Raw genomic sequence first — 7,682 nt, forward strand, 5'->3', positions numbered from 1 at the left:
TCACAACATAGAAATACCTATCTAAAAGCAATTAAGTGATCAGATTTAGCATTTTAGAAATTATATATAACGGATCGTTAAATGAATAATTTTAAATAAAAAAAAGACTTTTTAGAAAATGTATGTAGTACAGGGTCTATAGGATCTCATTGCACAGATCAAACTTGTAGTGATCCTCCTGTTTTTAGCCTTCCAAAAGCTGGGATTACAGGCAGGGGCCACTACCACACCCAGTCTCAGAGGAGGGGCCGGCATGGCATGCGGGGGTGGGGGGAGACTTTCTGAGCTTAAAACATTTAAAGATATTTAATTTTCTAATGAAATGTGTTTGGCTAGTATCTATTGAGCAATTACGTGTGCTAGGTCTCTCTGTAGCTGCACACGAACATTAAAAATGAAAATGGGAATGCTGTGAGCTAGAGTTCTCTCTAAACTATTTCTACAATAAAATACTCTTCTGTGACCGCTGCAGTTGCCTGTGAAATCTGTGGTGTGAAGCTCAGAGCCTGCTGTGCATGGCGACGCGTGAGGTAACGTCTAAGTTTGTGTGATTCTGCAACTTCGTGTGCACTTCCTAAAAGCCAATCAGACATATTTCCAAATCAGTTTATACTATCTCTATTACCGTAATGGATATAATTTAGGAACTTTTATGTAAGATGAGTAACATGAGTACCAAAAGGCAGATCATTGTTATTTTCATAAAAAGACTAAGTTGGAAAGTTTGAAATATTTGAGGCATGTGTTGCTAAAAACTTTTTTTTTATTGAATTAAGTTTAGGTAATGAAATTGTAATAGACATGTTAATTGTTATAAAAGTTTAGAAGCATTCTGATGTTGTGTCTTTTCATTCTCATTCCTTTTAAAAGAAACCAAAAATAGAAATTAAAGATGCTAAATCTTCAGCATGGTTTATGAGAGAAAAGACATTCATTCCAAAAGTGGAATTCTTAGGTCAAAGATGGCTCAAAGTTCTCCATTTGAAGCTAAATAAAATACAACAAAAGGTGTGTCATTTTATCATTCCCTCCTGTAACTGAGCTGAATTTGTTGAACACTTATCATTTTAATTGCATCATGTTAGAAGAGTAAAACTGTATTTGAACTTAATTTATATGATAGTTTTAGATCGATTTCAAAGCTCATCAATTTTAAAATTTCCAATAGGTTTCAAATGGATACTGTGAAAGGGTAAGCAGTCAGCAAATATTTGTAGGAAACAAAATCAATAGGTTTTATACACATAATGAATGCCTAGCATTGGATGGTAGCACATGAAAGAGATATGAATCACGTTTCGTGCTCTGCAGGAATGAGAATTTTGTCAAGGCTAAGACCACCACCACCACAACAACATCAAAAAGAACAACATCTAATTAATAGAGCACCAAAGTCTGGGGTACCTTTCAGGAGTGATAGGAAGGCAAAATGTAGAAATTATGTGGGTTATTGTAGTGAGACGGTTTCAAAAGAGAGGTAGGATTTGGTGTGGAACAGAAGGATAAAGATGCAGAAATGCAGAAAGGGAAGAGAACTGGGAGCAAGGATTAGCAGTGTAGAGAGAGAAAGGACAAGCAAAGACGAAGAGATAAACATGGGCACAGCATCAGCTGGGGCGACAGGGAGACTGCTGCACTGCTCTCTGCTAGTTGATGCTCCCAGGGGCCAGAGAGATAGCTCAGGTGAATAAGTACTTGCCTGACAAGTGCAAGGGCCTCAGTTCAATCCCTGGCTCTGCCAAAAAAAAAAAAAAAAAAAAAGCCCACTCTAATAAATGGATATAGATCCTAAGGAATGTCATGTGTTCATTCTCTCCTAAGAAGGTTTCCATGGTGGTGAGAACTGAAGAAGTCAGTGTGTGAGAACAGAGAGAATTCAACAGATCCTTTCTAAAAGACAAAGTCTGTAAGTGTAAGTGGGAAAATACAGTACTTGGAAGAAGCATTTGTCTTGATTAGAAAAAGGAACCAGGAGGAAGAAAGGAAAGAAGTAAAAAAGTAAGGAGAAAGAAAGAAAGAAAGAAAGAAAGAAAGAAAGAAAAGAAAAGAAAAGAAAAGAAAAGAAAAGAAAAGAAAAGAAGGAAGGAAGAGGTTGAACTATATTAGGAAATCCACTGGACAAAATATATATATGTAGATATGAATATATATATCCAATTATATATATTCTCAAAGAAAAGTTTGAAAAGTCAGAATCTCAAGATGTTTTTAGAAGATTCCTCTATGGGCTTAGTAAGTGACATTTAAAATGCTTTTTATATTCCTTTTGGATGACTTCTATATTCTTGAATTAATCATCTCTTTCCCTCTTATTCTGCTTCTCTTTCATATATGCATGCATGTATGCACATGTGTACACACACATAATCAATTTTAAATTAACCTAAAAAGTGTACTATTTATTTCCTTTAAGAATTATCTCAGCCACATCATAAATCATAGGTCTTCCTTGACTGAAATGCCTCCGAAGGCTAGAAGCTCAGTACTGTGCTCTGCCGCCAGTGGCCACATTTATGGCCACATGAAGATGTCCTAGGAAGTGAGAAGAAAAGTGAGGTGTGGCTAAAGAGAGAACAACTCACTTAAATCTAGCATCTTGCTCTGTGGAGCCGGTACTGCTGGTATTTGGTGATCTATTTTTCTATGTTCTTGAAGAAGAAGTTCATGAACCTCTTTCCCTCCCTTCAAGTACCTTGAGTTGGACTGATGATCAATTGTTTAGATTGTTATTAGAGATCATGGTGCTTCGGTTGGTTGAGAGAAGAAAAGCAATTTCATCACTTAAACATAACACAACGTAGGCTGGGCATGGTGGCGCATGCCTGTAATCCCAGTACTTGGGAGGCTGAGGTAGGAAGATTGTTGCAAGTTCAAGGCCAGCTTGGCCTACCTAGTGAGTTCAAGGCCATTCTCGATTATGTAGCAACATCCCGTTTCAAAACAACAACAACGACAAAAAACAAGGGCCAGCAAGATAGCTCAGCAGACTAAGAGCCTGCTTAGGCAAGTGCAGGGACCTGGGTTCTATCCCAGGGACCACATGCTGCCCCAGCCCCACCCCCAGGTGTGCTGAGCTGCCCACTAAGACTGAGTGTGATGGCACACGCCTGTAATTTCAGTGCCAGGGAGGCTGAAAATAGGAAGATCACTATAAGCCTAAGCTGCATGGTGATACCCTGTACCAAATACAAAATAAATAAATAAATAAAATTGGGAATTAAATGGATAGTGAATTGTAGCATATATAATTTATTTTTATTTTTATTTTTTATTTTGCAGAACCAGGGATTGAATTCAGGCCCTTATACTTGCCAGGCAAGCGCTTATTCTATTGAACCATCTCCCCAGCCCCAACATATATAATTTAAATGAACAAAACCTAAAAGATATAGGATAACAATCCCCAAATATATGAAGAATCTACAGAATGTAGAGAATACAACAATGAACTTGAAGGATATTACCATAGTTAAGCACACTAGAAAAATTAGTAAACATTTCCTTCAGCTCAAATACAACAGTCAAACAGAGAGAAAAAAGCCCAAACTTTTCTTATTCAGTCTTTTTATTTCATTTAGGTCTTCAACAGATTGTAAGAGACCCACCTACAATAGCTGGAGATGAGACCTAGTCTATGAGTCAAATAAAAGATTATATTTCCTTTGCTTTTTTTTTTTGTTTTAGAACATTTCAATCTATTATTTAACCTTCCAAGGAGCCCATTTAGGTGTATGTTCATTATAATAATCATCCTTATTTATGTGTAAACTCACTGAGGCAAAAGCCTGGTTGAGCTACCTCTGGAAGCCACATGAGTAAGCTCAGAGAAGCAGGATCTGAATTCAGAGCATTTCTTCCCATGGTCCACTCATGCTTCTCCTGGGCCGGACTGCCTTCTCCAGGGAAATTATGTAGAAAAGGAGCCTATGACTCTTCTCTTGAAGTTCACTAATGTAAGTGAACTTCATCAGTATATTAATTCAATCAGAGGACTTGATACAAAGCCTAGCGAAATATACAACACTTCAATGAACATCTTGAAGAGATTATTTGCCAGAACAGAATATATCTGTTCCCACATGCCTATGTCAAAGATTATATTTCCTATAAAGAAAGCTGGTAAGTTTTTTTTTTTAGAAAGACCCACAGAAATGCATCTTATGCTCATCTTTGGGATGAACTGGTATCTTACCAGATGTGGTTCAGAGGAAATATGGAGCCCTGGGTGTAAGTGTTTGATAGAGCTAAGCACTTGTTTATCTTTTCAAAATGTTAATTTTGGTTAAGAAGAACGTGTAGCTTGGCATGGGTGTGGTCTGAAAGTTTGAGTGCCCTGAAAAGTCACATATGGAAATCCTAACCTCTAGGTGGTAATTTTAGGAAATGGCTTAGTAGGTAATCATGCCATGAGAATGAAGCCTTCATGGATGGGATTCAATCCCTTGTAAAAGATGATCAAAGGAGCTTGCAGGCCACTTCAACCATGCGAGGATTACAAGAGAAGGTGTCATCTATGACTAAGACAGCAAGTGAGCTGTAGCCAGACATCAAATCCACTGATACCTTGATTGTGGACTTGCCAGCCATCTAGAAAATGGAAGAAATAGATGGGTGTTATTTTCAATGGAGATTTATTTCCAACCTTAGTGTACTTCATTACAACATCTCAAATGGATTCGGGCACTCATCTCCTCTTAAACTGCCCTCGATTTCTCTCCTTATACCAATCCAATACTTACCTGTACTTGAGTTACGCATACCTTCTCTGCCCTCCATCCCACTTTGTAAGTTCTTGACGTGAATTTTTTTTAACTAATGTAGCAATGCTTGGTGTATTGTAAAATACCTTTACTGAAACCTACCTTTCCTACTTTGAAAGATGTAGGAAGTAAACACCTGTAATAGGAACTTGGATGCTAACTGTTATGTTTCATGTCTATTTGTTCCTACAAAGCCTCATGCAGTTATTGGGGCAGCCTTCTAGAGATGTGATTGATTCATGATCCAATGTGAGGACTATGGATGTGAGTGTTACACCCACCCTGGGGAGGATAATCTGCATACAAATTAAGGGATGGGAGAGGTTTGCTAACTGCCAAAGCTGCTGCTCCTCCCTTTGCTCTTTGCTGTTCTACCACCATGAACTGCTACTCTCTTCCATGTGTCACTCTGCCTTGGAGCCATCCAAGAATGGACTGAAACCTCCACTAACTGTGAGCAAAGTAAACCTTTCCTTCCCTAATTTTGGGTGTTGGTTGTTTTGTCCCAGCAATGAGATAACAGTAGCTAAGACACTAAGTGTTCAAGTTTTGATGAAGGACCTTGTTCTGCCACAGTTTATTGTCTTGTAAAATTGATTTTAACAGCGGGCTCTGTGTAATGGGAATGTTGTGGAGATTAAAGGCAACCTATAGAATGATCGGTGTGGAGAAGCTGCTCATTAATTGTTGGCTCCTTGCTGTTTATTATCAAGCCATTAAATCTATCTTCAAATCACAATATAATCCAAGTATTAGGTCTAACTCTAAACATTTGTCCTCTTTAAAAAGTAAATCTAGATTATAATATGGTCTGTTTGATTGGCATTGTGATCTTAGATGGATATACATTTACATCCTAAAGCAGGGGTCTCAGGGCTGGAGTTGTACAACAACCCTCTCCTTCAATTTGCTTAGACTAAATTCCAGAACCCCTGGGTGACCTTCTTTCTCCTGGTCTCCATTTTAACCAAGTCTAAAGACCCTTTCATGGTTCTGCCTTGAAAAAATAAGAAGTAGGAATTAATGGAGTTTGTCGGTGCTGGGCTTTGGGTTTCATGCTGCCATGATGCTAATGCTAGGGAAGGGGCACCGAGAGCTTCCACAGAGGCTCCGCAGAATGCAAAACTCGACGGATTTTCATTTTAAGAAGTATTTGTTCTAGTTTTTGTGAGGAACAGTTTAGAAATAGTCATAACATATAATTTGTGTTACTTGATTTGCATAAACAGTGATTTTCAGTAAAAATAATTTGTACTCAGTTTATTTTGGAGTTTCCCCTTCATCTTTTGCCCAAGATTCTGGAAAAAAAAAAAAAAACAAAACAGTAAGGGCATGATCTTCCTCTATTATTGTCTGAAACTAATTGTATCTGAAGGGTCATTATAGTGATTTATAAAAAATTACTCATCTACTCATATTACATAAAATGGGAGGAATGCCTTGAAAATGAATTTAGCGTTCAGATGTTGATTCAGTATAGGCTTCAACCAACCATCAAAGAACTCTAAAAATAAAATACAACTGCATGTAGACAGACATACTGCTGCTGAGTACAACACCATAAATAATCATTTCCATGGCTAGATTTCATTCTCTTACTATTATCCCTTTTGGAAATCGATATCCTCATCTGTCTTCATGTAAATGAATGGATGTTGTAGTGATTTTATTAGAGACCTATCTGTCAAAAGTAACATTTTCCTTTAATTTTTATTGGTTACTCATTATTTCTTTTTCTTTTTTTTTTTTATTTTAGGGAAGGGTCTACAAGGTACTCAGAGCCTCTCTGCTATATTGAACTTGCATTGATCCAACTGTTTACAGGCTCCCAAAAGCTGGGATTACAGGCACACCACCACACCCATTCTCAATTGTCTTCTTAATGGGCCCTGGGGGCAGGGCTGGCACAGCAGGCCCGGGGATCAAACCCCTGGCCCCTGTACCTGCTTGCAGGCTTTTTAATCCACTGAGCTATTTGGCTGGTCCTTCATTAAATACTTTGAATAATGTAAAATATTAACAATTTAAATCACATAGTTACTATAAAATATTGGGGACAAATATGTAATAGATTCAACCCTAATCATAATTTATAATTTTGTGTTTATATCAGAATATATCCGTTGTTCCAAACAACTAATTATTGAGGGTATAACATGTTTAATCTTGAGAAGAGATGATCTGATGAAGTAATTAGTTGGTTAATTATTTAAATGATCATCATTCGGAATAAATATGCCAGACCTGACTTACGTATTACAAAAAGTAGAAATTCAGTGTGGGACAGGCATGAAAAAGAAATTTCTGGCTAATGGAAGAATTTGTCAGTAATCAGAACTGACTAGATGAACTGGCTGTTTCAGATGAGAGTTGTTTTCTTGGGACCAGGAATATAGTTCAGCGGCACAAGTGCCTGCCTGGCAAGTGCAAGGTTCTGAGTTCAATCACTGGTTAAAACAAAAGTTGCTTTCTCAGCAAATGGAATTTTTGAGAGTTAGCCAGATAGATACTCAGCAAATAAGATGTGCAGGGAACCCTAGTCTAGAGAGAGTGTTTAGGCCTTCCTAAGAGTTTGGCATTCTGTGGTTGTCAAAAATAAGAATTGAGATTCCCTCTGCATTTTTTTCAACTCACCTACTAGTTTTTGTCACTAACGTAGCATGACACTTGTTTGTGTAGTAACCAGTCCCCAGGTTTGAGAAGAAGGACATCTGGTGGTGAAATCAGCAAAAGGAATGGTTTATGTTTCATATTCTAAGTTGAAATATCTTTGGCTCTCCCTCACACCCCCAGTGGTACTGGGGGTAGAACTTGGGACCTTACGCTTGGCAGGCAGGCACTTATGCCACCGAGCTATCTCCCTGGCCTGGATTTTGTCATTGTTGTTGTTGTTTCCATGGGAAAAAATAATTTATTAGTTTA

At 37.8% G+C, this 7,682-nt stretch overlaps 1 protein-coding gene across 1 annotated transcript in view; it reads right to left on the reverse strand.

Moving 5' to 3' along the window:
• Window positions 1-7,682, reverse strand: part of Ptprr (protein tyrosine phosphatase, receptor type R) — a 299,949-nt gene that overhangs the window by 214,547 nt on the left and 77,720 nt on the right. The window lies entirely within an intron of this gene.

Source organism: Octodon degus, unplaced genomic scaffold, assembly GCF_000260255.1.
Source record: "Octodon degus isolate 3935 unplaced genomic scaffold, OctDeg1.0 scaffold00047, whole genome shotgun sequence".
NCBI lineage: Eukaryota > Metazoa > Chordata > Mammalia > Rodentia > Octodontidae > Octodon > Octodon degus.